A 6,000-nucleotide genomic window follows, 5' to 3' on the forward strand; every position below is an offset into this window, starting at 1 on the left:
CTGTCCACCATCTACAAGGCACAAGTCAGGAGAGTGATGGAATACTCTGCACTTGCCTGGATGAGTGCAGCCCCAACAACACTCCAGAAGCTTGACACCATCCAGTACAAAGCAGCCCGCTTGATTGGCACTACACCCACAAACATCCACTCCCTCCACCACTGATGCACAGTAGCAGCAGTGTGTACTATCTACAAGATGCACTGCAGAAATTCACCAAAGATCCTCAGACAGCACCTTCCAAACCCACGGCCACTTCCATCTTTGAAGGACAAGGGCAGCAGACGTATGGGAACACCACCACCTCCAAGTTCCCCTCCAAGACACCCATCATCCTGACTTGGAAATATATTGCCGTTCCTTCACTGTTGCTGGGCAAAATCCTGGAATTCCTTCCCTAATGGCATTGTGGGTCAACCTACAGCTGATGGACTGCAGCGGTCCATGAAGATAGCTCACCACCACCTTCTCAAGGGCAACTAAGGAAGGGCAAGAAATGCTGGCCAGCCAGTTACACCCACATCCCACAAATGAATAGAAAAAAAAATCACAGAATTGTTTCAGTGCAGAAGGAGGCCATCTGTCTATCGTGTCTGCACCACCTTTCGAATGAGCATCTCATTCAGTGCCATCCTCCTGCCCACTCCCCACAGACCTGCATAATCTTCTTTCTCAAGTAATCAATATATTCACTTTTGAGTGCCTGAATTGAACCTGCCTCCACCATAATTTCCACCATTGCATTCCAGACAATAACCACTCAGTGCATGAAAATGATTTTCTTTGTAACTTTTACTTCTTTTACTAACTACTTTAAATCTGTATGCCCTCATTCTGGATCCTTTGTTGAGTCGAAATATTTTGTCTTGAATTCTTCTATCTGATAGAAAAATAGTCCCAATCTCTTTAATATAGCTTTATAGATTAAATTCCTCATTCCTGAAACTATTCTCATAAACCCCATGCACTATCCCTAATTTCTTTATATCTTTCCTTAAGGTGTGGTGCCCAAAACTAGATGCAATACTTCATTTGAGGCCAAACCAGTTTTTAAACAAATATTCAATGTGACATCTGTGCTCTTGTACTCAATGCCCCAACTAATAAAGCCTCAAATATTGTATTTAAAAAAAAAACTGCAGATGCTGGAAATCTGGAACAAAATTAGAAATTGTTGAAGAAACTCAGCAGGTCTGACAGCATCTGTGCAGAGAAAGCAGAGTTAATGATTTGGCTCCAGTAACCTTTCTTCAGAACTGGAATATTGTATTGGAATATTGGAATTCTAGCATACTGAATTCACGATTAACTATTCTTTTCTTCTGTCCAGCCACCTTGAATGGCTTATGCACATAGACACCTTGGAAAGGGTGCAATACACCCCAGAGACTGGAGAAGTGAAAAAGACACAGAAAATACTGAAAATACTCAACAGGCAAGGTAACGTCTGTGGAGATAAACAGAGTTAATGTTAAATTCTTGTAAAACATTGCTGCACTACTTTCAAGGCCATTTTACACTTGAAAAGGTGCAGTACTCAGAACTGTTCACATTACTCCAGGTGTGGACTAAACCAGAGTTTTGTAGCTGAAGGATAACTTTAACATTGTTTTATTCTAAATTTCAGGATGTAAAACACATTTTGTTAGCAATTTTGATTAATTTTGAAACCTGTTTCTGACATTTTAATGATCTATATATCTCAATCCCAACTCTGTTTGAATATGTACTTTCTAACTATTTATCATTTAGTTTCATTTTAGCCAGATTCAGATGATCTACTCTTTACAAACACTTTCAGATTATCTCGGACAGCTGAGAAGTTTCATATACCCTATCCTGAATGATTCAAGCAGTTTGCCAGCAACAGATCTGAGACTATTTGGTCTAAAATTGGTTTATCTTTTTCACATTTTTGATTGATGTACTTAATTTCATGCATCTGCACAGGATGCATCTCGGGGTTCTTTAGCTTACTTTCTTAGCAATCACTTAATTTTCAGTTCCTTAGTTTTGTGTATGATGTCCACTAGCATATATTTGCATATGATTTATCTATTTAATTCATTGTGCTTTCTCAAAGCAAATTAGTTTACAAAGTTTCAATGAAACATTTTTTAAAAATCTGATCATCTTCCTCAAACATTAGTGCCTTTTTTTCCAAAAATGGTAAAATTTTTCTAGGTGCAACAAGATCCCTTTAATCCTAAAGCCAACCTTCCATTTGCGTTGATGAGAATGACAAACTAACCTCAACATAGTACAACTTTTCTATTCTTAACCATAGCCAACCTTACGAGCCCACATCTCGGTTGAATCTGATCCTAACACAATTGTTACAGATAATGGTAAGTGGCAAATTGATCTCTTGTATTTTCCTCACGTTCTGTGTGTAAGCAGGTTGGTTTAATTTAGAATAGGCTATAATTTGTTTCCGAAACCCCGATTTGTGAGGATTTTTTGAAAACGACTCGCACAGCAACTCTGTTTAGGTTTAAATCAAGAGTGTTGTTCTATCAATTTCAAACCTAGGGCAACCTTTTCAACTTCAGGCACACAAAGCATCCAAGAAAGAAATAAGAAAGAAAGAGTTTTACAACTAAGAATAAATTTATACTAAAATGTTTAGTATTTAATAAAAGTCATGCAAATCAGAGTTCAGTGACAATGTCTTGACTTGTGAGTTAAAAGTTTATGTTAGTCTACATGGCTGATGACAGGAGTTGCAGGATTCCGATAAAGTTGCTGATGAAGCAGCAAGATGGTGTTGGTGTAATGGGAGTTCTGGAGAAGGGTCACTGAATTCAAAACATTAACTCTCCTTTCTCTCCATAGATGCTGCCAGACCTGCTGAGTTTCTCAAATAGTTTCTGTTTTTGTTGGAAAACTGAAATTGGTCAACTTTGCAGGAAAATATAGGGGTCTTTTGGAACTAGATTTTTGAGGATATTTGATCACGAGGCAGGCTTCGCTATCAGCCTGGAGCCTCTCTCAGCTTACTATCAACAATCTGTTTGTCAATCCCTTTTATTTTTGCTCTCTCTCTCACTCACTCTCTGTGTCTCACTCTGTCTCTCTCTGGGCACTGTCTCTATGCACTTTATTCACTTCTCCCACCCTGTCATCAACATAATTACCACCCTTTCCCAGGTATTTTTAGGTCTGACAAAGGTTCATTGGGCTCAAAACATTAACACTGTTTTTCTCTCCACAGATGCTGCCAGACCTGTTCAGTTTCTCCAGTACTTTGTACCCTTGTTTCAATGACTCTCCCTTTGTTACCAATCCCTGCTAGGGAGATATACCATCTGCAATTCATTTGTTTGTTGACTGCAATACCCACACGATGAAACATGTGAGATTCTGGAAAGACAGTATCTAAGCTCTGCCTTTGTAATTACTGTTTGAACTTTCCAGAATTGCAGTCAACTTGTATGCTGTGATCAGTGGCAGTCATGTTTCATGGCCAGAGAGGTACGTTTTTAGATAGACAAGACAGGAAAGTTTGATCTTTTTATCAAACTGACACAAGATTATAATTTCCATTGATTGTAGTTCAAGAGAATTTTTCTACAGCACAATTTAAAAAAAATTATTACCAGGCTGAGGACTGGCATTGTTAACTCTTAGTCAAATGGTTGTGGTTACAAACTTCAGTCCAAAGTGTTGAATATCTATTTTTAATATCAGCACATTGGTACATTATAGAAGGTCTACATTATTTTTGGAGGTTTTATGATGATGTGTTAATAAACACTGAATTCTGTGACCTGTTTGAAGAAGAATATGTGTTATATTGTGTCCAGAAACTAAAATCAAGCTATTCCACAACAAACCACATCCACTGAAGATTCTGAATCCTTAGTAGCATGCCTGGCCATTTTTGTGCATGTATTTGCATGATTCCGAATAATTTGTCCGATTTGCAGATGCGATGTGAATGTCCGACAGCATTGCGAGGCCTCAAGGTCAATCCAGATATGTAGATCAGTAAATCCAACAAAGAGATTAGAAGAGTCATCCTGAACAAACATAACCATACCAATGAAATGTATGATCTTCTTAATGTTACATCCAAATTTGCATTCATTGGACCTACTGCTCAGCACGAAAGGACAGTTTTACTCAAAAACAAGCTTAAAAAACTGCTTGCTGATCTCATGTAAGAACTATTGGCTGATATATATGTTCTAGTGTTGGTCCTCATGGCTCATTGCATTCACCTATGTATGAGCTGCACAAGACAAAAATTATTTTTCTTTATGCTGTCTGTTACCTAAGACCAGATCTGTGTACCATGGACTGAGGAAAAGGTTGAACCAATTGCTACAACTTGTTTTGAGCACATTTTCCACAGACGTGGTGAAGGATACCTTCACATTTGCAAAGACCATGCAGGGTCTGCATATTGATAGCAATGCACTGTCCATGTGCTCCTTTGACAGTGTTAGCCTATTCAACGATGTACCATTCATGGAAGATAAAGACATTTGCCCTTGAGAACTATATCATGGTGATCTCAACTAGCCATCATTGTGTGAGTCAGTATTCATTGCATGTATTAAATCAGCAACTCGCGCACTCAGGTTCAGTTTTAATGACATTGTGTTGACCCAAATAGATAATGTTGTCACGAGATTCTTGTTAGGCCCAACTTTCACAGACATCTTTGATGAGAAATGTGTCTTCAATAGAATGATATCCATCCTCCAATCACTTGCTTGATTCTGATATGTAGTTGATATGTTTGCTACATTTGCATCTACAATTGCATTAAGAATTGTATTACATGACTTAATGATTGCCATCCTGTGTTTAAAGTCACCTTTGAAATGAAAGAGTCCAATGAGCTCCATTCCAATGATATCTGGTTGAGAAATTGCTCAGGGGTTCACTAATACATTATTGACCACTGCAAGCCTGCCTGCACCAGTGAATGCAGGCTTTGGGATTCCACAGTTCCATATGCTATAAGATTGGCCATAAAGGCAACCTAATAAACAAGATCCAAGCAATTTGTTCATCGTGCAAGCTTAATTCTGAAATAGTGCAGGCAAACAATTCTGTGAAATAATGGCTACCCTCAGATCATTTCTCATTGTATATGCACAAACTCATGAACAGGCATAACGCCTTTTGGTCCTGAAAAGTGTCTAGTCCCTGGAAGGGAAAGGTATCTCGAAAGATTGGGCAACAGGTAAAGTAGCTGTTGCATGCTGCTAATATGGGAGTGGCAACATAAGTGGTATTCACCACTAACAGGATGCTCTTGTCAAAGTAAAAAGATGCTCTGCCTATCACACAAATGATGAATTTGGTGTACGAAGTTCAGTGGTGGTGTGATGCTATGTATGTAGGTCAAATGTCACAAAGATGAATGGTTTCAAACAGCATATCCCTTCTATTAGGTTCTTGAGTAGATCTGTAGCTTGGGTTGTGGATGCTGTGGTTGGTTTGCTTGTTGTGCTGGTTCGTTAGTTTGCAGACATTTCATTACCCTGCTGGGTAACATCATCAGTGCAGCAACCGATGAAACGCTGTTGTGTTTTCCTGCCTGGTATTTAAACTCTGGGGTCCATTGGATTTGATTACCTCATTTCCAGTTTTTCCTTCGCAGTGATGTATATATAGGGTCTAATTCTATGTGTTTGTTGATGGCCTTCTTGGTGGAGAACCAGGGCTTTAGAAATTCCCGTGCTTGTCTCTGTTTGGCCTGTCCTAGGATCCTAGTGTTGTCCAACGATGCCTACCACACGAACAACGGGAAGATACTGCATGCCCTAACACACTCATTACGCCACCATATATCAAGAACATATTCAAACCAGGATCCTAGGACAGGCCAAACAGAGACAAGCACGGAAATTCTTAGAGGCCTGGCTCTCCACCAAGAAGGCCATCAACAAACACATAGAACTAGACCTTATACATACACCACTGTGAAGGAAAAACCGGAAATGAGGTAATCAAATCCAATGGACCCCAGAGTTTAAATACCAG

Source organism: Rhincodon typus, chromosome 4 (assembly GCF_021869965.1).
Source record: "Rhincodon typus isolate 14 chromosome 4, sRhiTyp1.1, whole genome shotgun sequence".
Taxonomy (NCBI): Eukaryota; Metazoa; Chordata; class Chondrichthyes; order Orectolobiformes; family Rhincodontidae; genus Rhincodon; species Rhincodon typus.